Source organism: Ailuropoda melanoleuca, chromosome 3 (genome assembly GCF_002007445.2).
Source record: "Ailuropoda melanoleuca isolate Jingjing chromosome 3, ASM200744v2, whole genome shotgun sequence".
In the NCBI taxonomy this organism is placed as follows: Eukaryota; Metazoa; Chordata; class Mammalia; order Carnivora; family Ursidae; genus Ailuropoda; species Ailuropoda melanoleuca.
In genome coordinates this window covers 145,318,026-145,328,872 of record NC_048220.1, presented here as the reverse complement: position 1 = coordinate 145,328,872, position 10,847 = coordinate 145,318,026, and positions in this window count along the sequence as shown.

Here is a 10,847-nt window from a genome sequence, read left to right as displayed (position 1 = left end):
CCACAACTGAAACATCTTGTCTCTCCTTTCATCTTGTCCAAATCTGACTCTTCTCTGATTTAGAATGTTTCAAAGTTCTGTGTTCTTCAGCGAGTAAACTAAAAACTGCCTGCCTGTGGTGTCTAAAGCCAAAGCAGCCTAGTTCCCAAGCGCTTCCCCACGCTTTTCCCCTTTGCATTCCCCACCCATAAGAAGTCATTCAACAAACGGTGGGGCTCACCAGCTCCCAGGTACCAGGACAGCGACCCAAGGGCCCAGCACGGATGCAGAGGACGTAAATTCTCAGTTATAAAAGCTGTGGATCTTTGCACATTGCCTGACACTAAGACTTGCTTTCTCTGTCTGCTTAAAGCCATAAAATAAATATAGTTCCAAAACAATCAAAATTCTGAGGACAGAAGGCTCACTGGCTCTGCAAAGTCAGCAAATTGCACCAGTACTCACCAGGATTTATGCTAAGCTTGCATTATACTCACAAAAAAATAAAAATAAGGCTTGGCAAAATACACAATAGAATTTTGTACAAAAATTAAATAAATCACTAAAACCTTGTGAAGAATCATTCTGTCTCCTTCCTCCTTCATGGTTCTACTAATAATGAGCTTTCTAGGGCCACAGAAGGCAAGTTCCACGTGCCTCCCCCAACCCTGCATGATGCACTTTGCTCAAATTTACCCCACTTACCCCATGGCTCCAAAGACATCCGCGGTGCATTGAGTGGTGACCAAGTCCTCACCAGAGGAACCCGTGAATGGGACCTTTTTGGAAAAGGATTAGGTTAAGGATATGAAGACATCCTGGATTATGGACCCCGCATGCAGTGACAGGTGTCCTTACCAGAGAAAGGAGAGGGGACATGGAGAGACGTGCTGCCCCTACCCCTCGGTCGGGCCTCAGGGCTTCCTGGGCAGGTTCGCGCTGCTGGAGCTCTAACACGAGGGCTCACACCTCCGCCCTGAGGACAGCTCTTGCCCAGTGGGCCTTGATCTGTGCAAGGAGCATATTCATAGCATGTGGATTCCTCGGGTGTGTGTACAGCTCACACTTGTCACTTTTAAGAAGCCAGAACCAACAGAAGCATCTTCTTTGCACTTATATGACCTCGGAAGGATGCAACAGGCCAGCTGAAGCCCGAGTTCCCTGGTTCTCCAGAGAGCAGTCAAGGCAGAGAACTCAGGTACGGGGGGTGGAAGGGACTGTCCCTTGTCGAGCTGGTCTCTGCTACCCGCAATGGACACATCAATCCTGCAGGATCGCCCTGCAAGGAGCCTTATGAACTGGACTTAGCAAGGGGGTCAGGGGAGGGAAGGGTGTATCCACTCAGCCTGCTCGCCGTAGGCCAAATGTCTCTGCACGAGAGGAGAACACCTCTCAGTCACCAGGGACACAGGCAGCTACAGGCCACATGACTGGAGGCTGCAGGGCTAGAAAGAATGACAGCAGTGGGGCCCAGAGGCTTGAGGGGGGCCCAAGAGCTCACCGGCACACTGCGTTCCACCAAGGCTGGGCAGCAACCCCCGGGTCTCCGGAAGCCTCGCCAGGGCACCAGGCCCTCTCCTGATCCTGATCTGGAACCGGGTAGCGGGCGAGAGGCCAGGACACACTCTGCTGCTTCTAGTCTGTGCATATCATCGTGCTTGGCATTGAGACCGTAAGAATAGGAACAAGGTGCAGCTCGGTCCCACTAATAAGTAACTTGTGTCTAGTCACCTGTGTGTTTTGTCCTTTTCTAAGGACTTTGCCAAATATAGTTAAATCACTCATAAGCAGAGCCTCTGACAGGTGCACTGCTTGGGTCTGCTTACGGTAAGGGACCTGGATAGAGAGGGGCCGTACACAGGGCCACCCAGCAGGACAGTGCTGGGATGAGGGTGCACAGGCAGGCTGCCCGGCCTGGAGACACATTGGCTGCCCTTACTCTCAGCCAAGGCTCCTTAAGAGCAGTAAGACCCGTAGATGAGCAGGTTTATGGATTTAGGTGGAAGGGGGAGCAAATGGTAAATGCCCATGAGAAAAGAATAAAATGTCAATGCGAGCAGACAAGTGGGACTCTGGGACCCATCCTGAAGGAAATGCACGTTTCTGCAGGGAGGGTGTGCAAGCAGGGAACAGGATGAACGAAGCCTTACCTAGCAGGGGTCCCCTTCACTGGTCAGGTACCCTGAGGTCCACGTGCCAGGGGGACCTCAGCACATGCACGTGACCAAACTCACCCATGGTTATCAATGCTGTTTTAGGTTCTTAGCCTGAGAACCAGGGAGGTGGTAGCGGGAAGCTGACCTTCTCAAGGTCAAAGCAGTGGGGCTGGGAACAGTGTCTGGGACGTCAGAGCACCCGAGCACCCTCCTACCCTCAGCTCATGTTTCCCGTGCGTGCTCAGCGAGACCAGCTCTCCCTCCCCAGACGCACTCCCAAACGGGCTCTGCTGCATTCCCACAACTCTTCTCTATTTTGCTCTTTGACCTCTCTGAGACACAAGGTCACAAGATCCAGTTCCCAATACAGGATACATTTACCTGTAGTCACGCGTCCTGCCGGGATTGTGAGCCATCAGCAGGTTTGACCAACTTGCTGAGCAGGTGTCGTCCTGAGCAGCTCTTGTGTTCCGCAGGGGAACGCAGTGTAAAGGACACCAGGACCCTGGGCTCAGACCTGACGTGGCGCCTGCAATGCAATCCTGCCCCCGCCCCAGGCTCTAGTGGGTGGGATCGTTTCGTCCCCAGTCACAGATGCACTAGGATGACTTGGCCATCTAATTGGAGAGCATCTGATGAGATAAGAGCCCATTTGTCCAGAGTCGGCCAGCTCATACTCAGTGTGGGGAGGAAGTGGCTCTCCAGCCCAAATGAGCCTGGGAGTCCTTGGGGTCCTAAGCAAGAACAACGCCTTCCCTCGGAGGAGACAAGCACGGCACCAAGCGAGAAGGGGCAGTAGTTCAGGGATCTGAGGGGGGGCCTCGCTGGGGTGGGGGCGGCAGCGACCACATCTAAGATAATTTGTGCACGGGGGCCACCAAACAAGCAAGTCTGTCCTCTGGGGGAAGGAGGGGAACAGGTGGGAATGGGACGCTCGCTCTGAGAACACCGCATTACACATCAGTACAGAACTTGCAAGACATGAACTGCGGCGATCCTGAAAGCACCAGGTGTCTACCCAGATGACCCCTTGACCTCTAGCACTTACAGAAGGGTCGAGTGCTGCTTTGTTGCAACTAAGGAATATCATCACGGTGTTCACATAAGCGGAACATCATTGATACAGAACCGGCAACTTGTGAGGGCTCTAAGAACGCAGGCACATGGAGCACCTCCTGAATCATGCCGACGTCCACTGTGAGTGGAGCGCACCGCTGTTGCTCCTGGGGGACCCGCGTGCAGAACCAGAAGGAAAGCCCTCCATGCTCTGCCCAGCGCCCCGACATCAGCGACCCCAACCAAAGGTGCTGCAGTGTGGTGTTCTTGGGCCCCTCACTGCCACATGTGAGACAGGAGCAAGGGGGCTTGAGGCCAGCCCAGGGGCGCGTCTATGCACCCAGAACGTTCTAGTGGCCTGCTGGGCGGTGAATCCAGCAGCCCTAGACCCTGCGGTTCTTCTCTCCTCATCCCTGTTTCTGCTCTGGATCCCAGCTTCCCACGAAGATGCCTGCATTTCCTGAAGTGTTTCAGTCTGTCTGATTCCTGCCTTTTCCTAATTTCCCACCTGCTTTCACTGGCGGTGTCCTGCTGGTCATAAAAGCACTGGAAAAACATGCTTAGCAGCACAGGCCATCCAGGAAAAGCACGCACAAGTTAAGCAAGGATAATTTCGGTGTGAACGACAGAGAGCCAAACCAGTGGTCGTCTCCCTGACTGGTACCCGCGGGCGGGTTGCAAAGGGCCCCGGGCTCCTGGTGTCCTTGGGCTGCTGGAGCGGGACGGGTCTGAGGGGAGGGGCTGACACCGGGGTCCTGGCTTCCCAGCAGCGGCCCTCCATCACGCTGCCCGGCGCGGCCGGTGCAGAGCTGTCTGCATGCCAGCCGGATGTGCTGCCAGGCAGCGGTCACACGGGTGGGGGTGAGAACGCATTGCTGTATGGACCCCATGTCCCTAGCTGGTGATGAGATTATATGGGACTTTCGTTTGGTCTGTTTGTGGTGCTCTTTTCTCATAAAGAAGCTTTTGATTTCCATGTATCTGTAACACACACACACACAGACCTATTGAAATTAAAAGCAAGAGTATATAAATATAGTACTCACTTCACACACGTAAAGACTATAAAGTACGTACGGAAGCTTTCGTCTGTGACGGGCCACAAACACCACACCGCCTTGTCTGGGGTCCCACAAACCTTTCACTCTCACATTTCACCTCCAGGTCCGGGTCAGGACTCTCCCTGCAGACAGACTCAATACATAATTTTTTTTGCACCATTTGTGACAAAATTGCAGCTAAACTCTTCCCATTGAAGAAATCGGGGAAGTGCGGTCTATTATGATGGAATGCTTGGCGGCAGCCTGACTACATGGGCTGGAGCCACAGGTGTGCGCAGGAAGACGGGCAGCCCTGCCTCGTGGGCGCGAGCACCTGCCTGAGGTGGGCCTGGGCCCCCGCCTGGCCCCCCGCCACCCGGTGACCGCGAACAGGAACACAGCAGCAGCCCCCGGCAGAATGCTTCTTGGTGAGAAACCCTCTCAGTGGCACTCCTGATGCCTTAGCCCTGTTATTGTGATTAATTAACTTAGGTGTAATTTTCTAATTGACCCAGAGTCACAAATTACTTTCTTAAACAGAAACGACAGCACAAGAAACTCCCAGAAACCGTCTTCCCTCTTCCTGCGTGAACACCTAAAATGTAAATACGAGTCTGAGCCCCTCTTTGGGCACCTTCTCATTAAAGCGTCTTTGACAGAGAGAGCCACCCGGCTGGGGCGGCTTCTGTTCTAGAAAGGGCTCTGAAAGCCGAAAATGTCACACCCAGTGTGAGAGATGAACAGAGGCAGAGCTCAGAGCTGTGCAAAGGGACTCTCCAAACAGCGTCTGCAAATGACTTCGGTCCCCTGGCGTGATGAATCATGGAGTCGCAAATCCTTTTTAGCTAATTGCTATCAGCTTGCGAGATTTTCCCTTCCATGTTCAATATCAATTTTCATGGCCATAGGAGATAGCGCTTCTCCCCTGAGCCCACTGGCGACCGGCCGATCCAACGGCAGCAGGAGCACTTAGCAGTTGGGGGTGGGGCGTCCCCTCATTGCAGCTGCTGCCAGGCTGAAGGAGAGGCCGGCCCGCACCGCGCCCCGCTAATGCATTCACGGCCGTGACCTTCCCGACAGTCGTCCTCCCCTGTTCACAGAAGCTCCGCGGACTCTCGGAGCCCAAACTTCACCTGGTCCAGGAGCCGTGGGCTGCCCGGGCCAAGCGGAGTGTGGGCGGTGGGCTCTGCTCTTCCACAGGGCACAGAACTAGCGATACCGCCAACCCCGAGCCGCTGCCCGCATGGCGCGGGTGATGTCAGAGCAGAGCCCTGTGTCATTGGGATCGGGGTGGGGGGTCGGGGCTACCATGGCCCGGGAACCCACGCAGGACATGGGAGTGCCTCCTACTCAAGCCCTGTCTCCACGTCCTCCCCCCCGGGGACTCCCTGCGGAGTTTCCAGGAGTGCGCAGACTCTCCCGCCCACGGAGGAGTGAGGGCCACCACCCCGTGCGCACATAAGCACACAGGTGCCGGGACCAGGGAGCTCTCTGGGCAGCAAAGGAGGCCTGACCGGCGCCCAGATCTGAGCCAGCTCCTCTTACGCGGGAGCTTAGCCGCAAACATCCGAGGTCGCACCATCGCACGGCATTAATGACCAGTGGGCTTGCTTCTGAGCCAGGACGAATGTCTACTTCTGAAGATGCGTTGGGAGGGACATAGGGCGACCGTGCTGCCAGGACCAGGGGGTTCAGCCAACAGCACCCTGCCAGGCCTTACACTCCGAAAAGCCTGAATCAACTTCCCTGTGGAAAATCTTCCTACTGACGAATCGGACATCAGTACTCTGTTACTCTACACCGACGTTAGTGCCCATAATTATTGCTGTTAATACTACTTTTTGTTCAGACTGCATTTAATGGGATTTGACCAAGGGCTGCCACCAGCACTAAGCACCACACACACGGACCCATCGGACCCTAACCCTGTGTGTCCAGTGTCATCACCGTCCCCACTTTACAGCAGGGGCCGTGCTCCCAGGTGACGAGCAAAGGCGAGGCCACAGGGCAGCGTGGTCTGCACCTGAAACCACAGGGCCTCCTCCAGAAGGGCTAGGTGCTCGCCACGTTCTATTTCGCCGACTTTGGCTTGGCTCCTTTCCCCAGCAGACCTTCTGTGCAAGCAGCTGGTGAGTGACTCTGCGGATGGCCTGACTTTTCACAGCTTCTCCTTTCTACAGATGTGTGAATGGACATTGCGATGGAGGCACGGTGCTGCCCACTCAGAAATCAGCAGGCCGGCTGAATAAGTGACAGGTGATTGAGAACCAGCTGAAGACACCAAGTAATTGCATTTCAGAGGGGAATTGGGAAGAGAGTCCCTGTGCAGCCTCCTGGCGTTCCCTCTGCTGCCCCTCCCCCTGGGTGGGTGGGACGGTGGGAGGGACCCTGGCATCCTGAGCTGAAATCAGGGGCAGAAGCCCCAGCAATCCTGTGCTTGGCTGGTCACCTCTTTTGGGTCAGTGTGGTATTACCACATCTGGACTAGAGGTTACATTTGAGGGACATGGCTCTTCTGCTCCCCTTAGGAGGGAGTCCAGACAGACTGGACTGAGGAGAAGGGCTCTGAGCCAGCACCCACAGCGTGGGGCCCGTCCATGCAGCTTGCTGAGTCTTGATGCCCTTGCATACAACCCAGAAATGGAATGATGTGACCCTCAGGGTTGAACACAGCACGTCATCAGAAATAGTGCTTACTTTTAATCAGCATATATCTAAATCCACATACAAATGGTTTTGCTGGGCAGGATGCCTTCTCTGAGATGACCGCTCTCTGGACAGAGGGCAGGAGGCTGCCTGTCCACGCTGTCTCCGTTCTGACCCTCTGCGTGAGGAGAAACGGGAAGCAGGGGCCACGCTCCACTCTTGCGCTGAACTTCTGTGCTTTCATCAGAACATCTGGCCTGTACGTGTCTCCTCATGTGTAAGGGATGGCCTGGTGCAGCGTCCGTCCACTGGCACGGCTCAAGAGCACGAACGGGAGGATGTGGCCAGTCCCTCTGAAACGTGGTCTGTGTGGCAGGGGTGCAGCGTGACATCACGGACCCTTCTCTCTCCATTAGAGGGTGCAGTGGCCCCAATTATGCCTAGCAACTTCCAGTGCTTAGAGTGAGAAAGTGCAGAACACACGAAATGCACATGTTTGTTGAGTGAAATCAGTAATTCTACACGGCGGGGAGCAAGGAGGACAGGCCTGTGAAGGAACACAGGGGACCGGGAATTCTGGATGCAGCAGAAGAATGAAAACAAGTGTGGTCGGATCCACACTCATCCTTCCTGAGAGATGACGGGTCCTGAGCAGGAAGGGAGCCTCCCCAACAGTGCAGATGCAGGGGGAGGGACGTGGACAGGGGACAGCAGCCGCACACTACTGGACCCCATCCTTTCTTGTGGAAACGCTCTGAGATGGTGCTAGAGAGCAGGTGCCCCTGGGCAGTTGGAGCCTCTCCCTTTCCCAGAAGGAAGCAGTCTCCCAGGTCTGCACACAGGCCGTGCACCTGCTGTGGATACACAGGTAAGGACAATAAGCATGCGATTGTCCCAAACCAGCCACCCCATGGCTCCAAGTACACAGTCGACCAGAAAAACATATTCCTTAAACTGAATTATCTGGGTAGACATTCTTAGGTTGTGGAGGTGAAATTACTAACGATACATAACATTTTTTGAACACATACCTAAGCCTCTCTTATTTTTTACAGAAACACCTTAGCAGGTGGACGAGCTGATGGCACATTCCCAGAGTTCCCCCAGACCCAGGCAGCGAGCTCTGGGCTGGGTCCGCCCCGTGTTTCCTTCCCCAGCCAGATGCTACAATTCCAAGGTGGGAGTTCTGGGACCAGGAATGTCAAGAGTTTTCTGCGTTCCTGAAAAACCCAGTGATGGCTGCTCGCAGCACGTAGCAACCCTGCCCGCCGCTCAGAGCACCTGGGGTTTTCTCACTGACCTTTCCAAGAAATGTACTGTTGCCCCCAGTTAAAAAACAACCTCTGGGGGCATCTGGGGGGCTCAGTCAGTTGGAGTGTCTGACTCTTGGTTTCAGCTCAGGTCATGATCTCAGGGTCGTGGGATTGAACCCTGTGTCCAGCTCCGTCTTCAGTGTGGAGCCTGCTCAAGGTTCCCGCTCTCTCCTCACTCCCTGTGCTTGCTCTCTCTCTCTCTCTCAAAAAACAAAACAAAAAAAACAAAACAAAACAAAAAAACAAAAAAACCCACAAAAAACAAAACAAAACAAAAAAACAACCCTCTTTACTGTCAGATGAAGGAAAGTAGGGGAAAGTCAGAAGAGCTGTCCAACAATTCCTTATTTTTTTCCGCATTTGTATCTCCTGCCCTTTCCTTCCTTCCTGGCCACCAGTGGGCTTCCCCCCACCCAACTGTGCCTTCCCAGCAATCCAAACCCTTTTGAATTTCCTCAGTGCTGGCTCTTGGAGTCACTTACAGCTGTAAGCTGTTTGTTTTGTCCCATCACTGGAGCCACGGAAAGGTGTGTCCAGGCGGTGCCGGCACCTGCGAAGTGGCCGCGTCTGCGAGAGGTGCAGACAGGCCTGCGGCCGGCACCGCGGGGCCTGCAGAACCACGCACGGCAAGGCGGGACGCCAGGGCCTCGGAGTTTGTCCTCGTTTCATCATTTCTGCCGGTCTCGAGGGGGGAATCAAAGGCAGGCACTCAGCAGCGCACCGCGGTGCACAGCGCCGAGCCCCGGCCCGTTCAAACAACCCTTGCCAATTTCATCGCCATCTTGCAAGTGTGGGTGTGTTTCGTTTTTATTAATGTTTTAATGACTTCGCCCTCTCCCCGGGTCCTCGGGGAGATCCGCAGGCTCTGGACCTTTGCCTTTGAACATCCTGGAGTCAAGCATCAAGAGAAGGTGACAAGGGCCGGGAGGCCCCCCGACACGGCCGCTCCCGCGTCAGCCTCTGCAATTACGAACACCTTTCCAGCTGCCGGTAATTGAAACGTGCGAACCACATGGGCGCCGGTCAATAACGGCGCCCGCACACAAATGACACACGGGCTTTCCAGGGCCGCCATCCTGGGTGCTTTGCTCTTCACCTTTTATCCTTCTCACCATCATGACTTAATCCACTCTAATGAGGCGCGCTCCACGGCCAGAGCCCGGCGGCCACACAGCTCTCTTCTGGCACCGCGCGGGGTTTGTAAGAAGTTTGAAAGGAAGGGACTCTGCCAGCCTTCCCGGAGGGGAGCCGAGCGCCTTTCGCAAACTTCCCCTTCGCCATGTAGCTTCCTCCACCCTGGCCCAGGACTCGCTGGCCAGCGGGCGCTGTCGCCATCGCAGGGTGGGCGTGGGCTCCGGGTGGCCTGCCCACACATTTAACTTGGCGGCACACATGTCTGTCCTAGCTTGAAGGACACGGCTGGTGGCCACATGTCATTGTTGACAAGCAGCAGGTGACGGCCAGCAAGCCGCGAGAGCGCGAATCCCTCTCGCCCCCTTCTCCTTACCCATCTGTCTGCGCGTCCTGAGCTGCAAGTGCCCCTGTGCAGGTGCAGCGGCGAGAAGCGCGCGGGCGAGGTGGTGTGGCGGACACACTGGCGGCCGGCCGGGCAGACAAGAACCTGCTTCCGCCTGATGCGGCTGCATGTTTTGCAGGAGGAAACAAGGGTCACTTTAATTGGCGAATCCCATATGTTCTCCAGGCTCCGTCACAGAGGTCTGCAGCGCGGTGGCAATTCCTGCGGCTCACATGTCGCCGAGCTGCTCTTACACCTGCCCCACCGCCAGCCCGACTCCGCGGCAGCCTGTGCTAATAATTAGCATCTCCTCTTCCACTGACTTCACACTGCTCAGCCGTGTGTCTCGGTCCCAGAAAGCGCCAGGCCTGTGTCCCCTCCCAGGTGCAGGGGCGAGCCCGTGGTCTGCAGGGCACCACCAAATCGCTGAACTTCTCCAAATGCGTGCAACGCCGCCAGCCCTAGATGTTCATATCTCATATTTTTATAATTAATACAATATTTCACTTTAATGGCTTTTTTCTGTTGTTGAAAGCAGGGAAAAGAAGAAAAGAGAAGCACAATGCATTGAAAGCTCATGGGATTAACTGCATGGTCTTAATAAATGTATACACATCCAAGGCAGGGAGAAAAAAATGTCGCTGTTACACGGCTTGAACCTCCCCTTTTTCTCCAGCCTTAATCTGATTTTTGCCAATTCCTTTTGATCTATCAGGGGCAGGCAAGTCAGGTCCACAAGTACAGATGGGCTAAATATGGAGATTAGCCCCTTCTCCTCCTGCCTCAGCTCCTAATACCTGATTAAGTCTAGAATCGCACGATTGTCTCGGAGCCGGCTATCAGAGTGGCCGGGCTCAGAAGGGGGCAGGATGAAGGCTGATTTTGTAATGGATACTTATTTTATCCCAGCGCTCTAAGGAGATTAGGCCTGGGGGTGTCACATTAGCCGTGATCTCTGGGCCCCTGGCCGGCTCTGGCGGTTTTCAAACACCTCTCCTAGGCCTTAGAACAAACAGGGAGCCTGGACCCAGAGGCCCCATGTCGGGCATGAATAATTGCCCACTGCAAACTGTTTCAAGATCACAAACTGCTGTGTAAATTACTCAGTTTGGGCTGCAGTCGGGGTGATTTGTGGTGACTT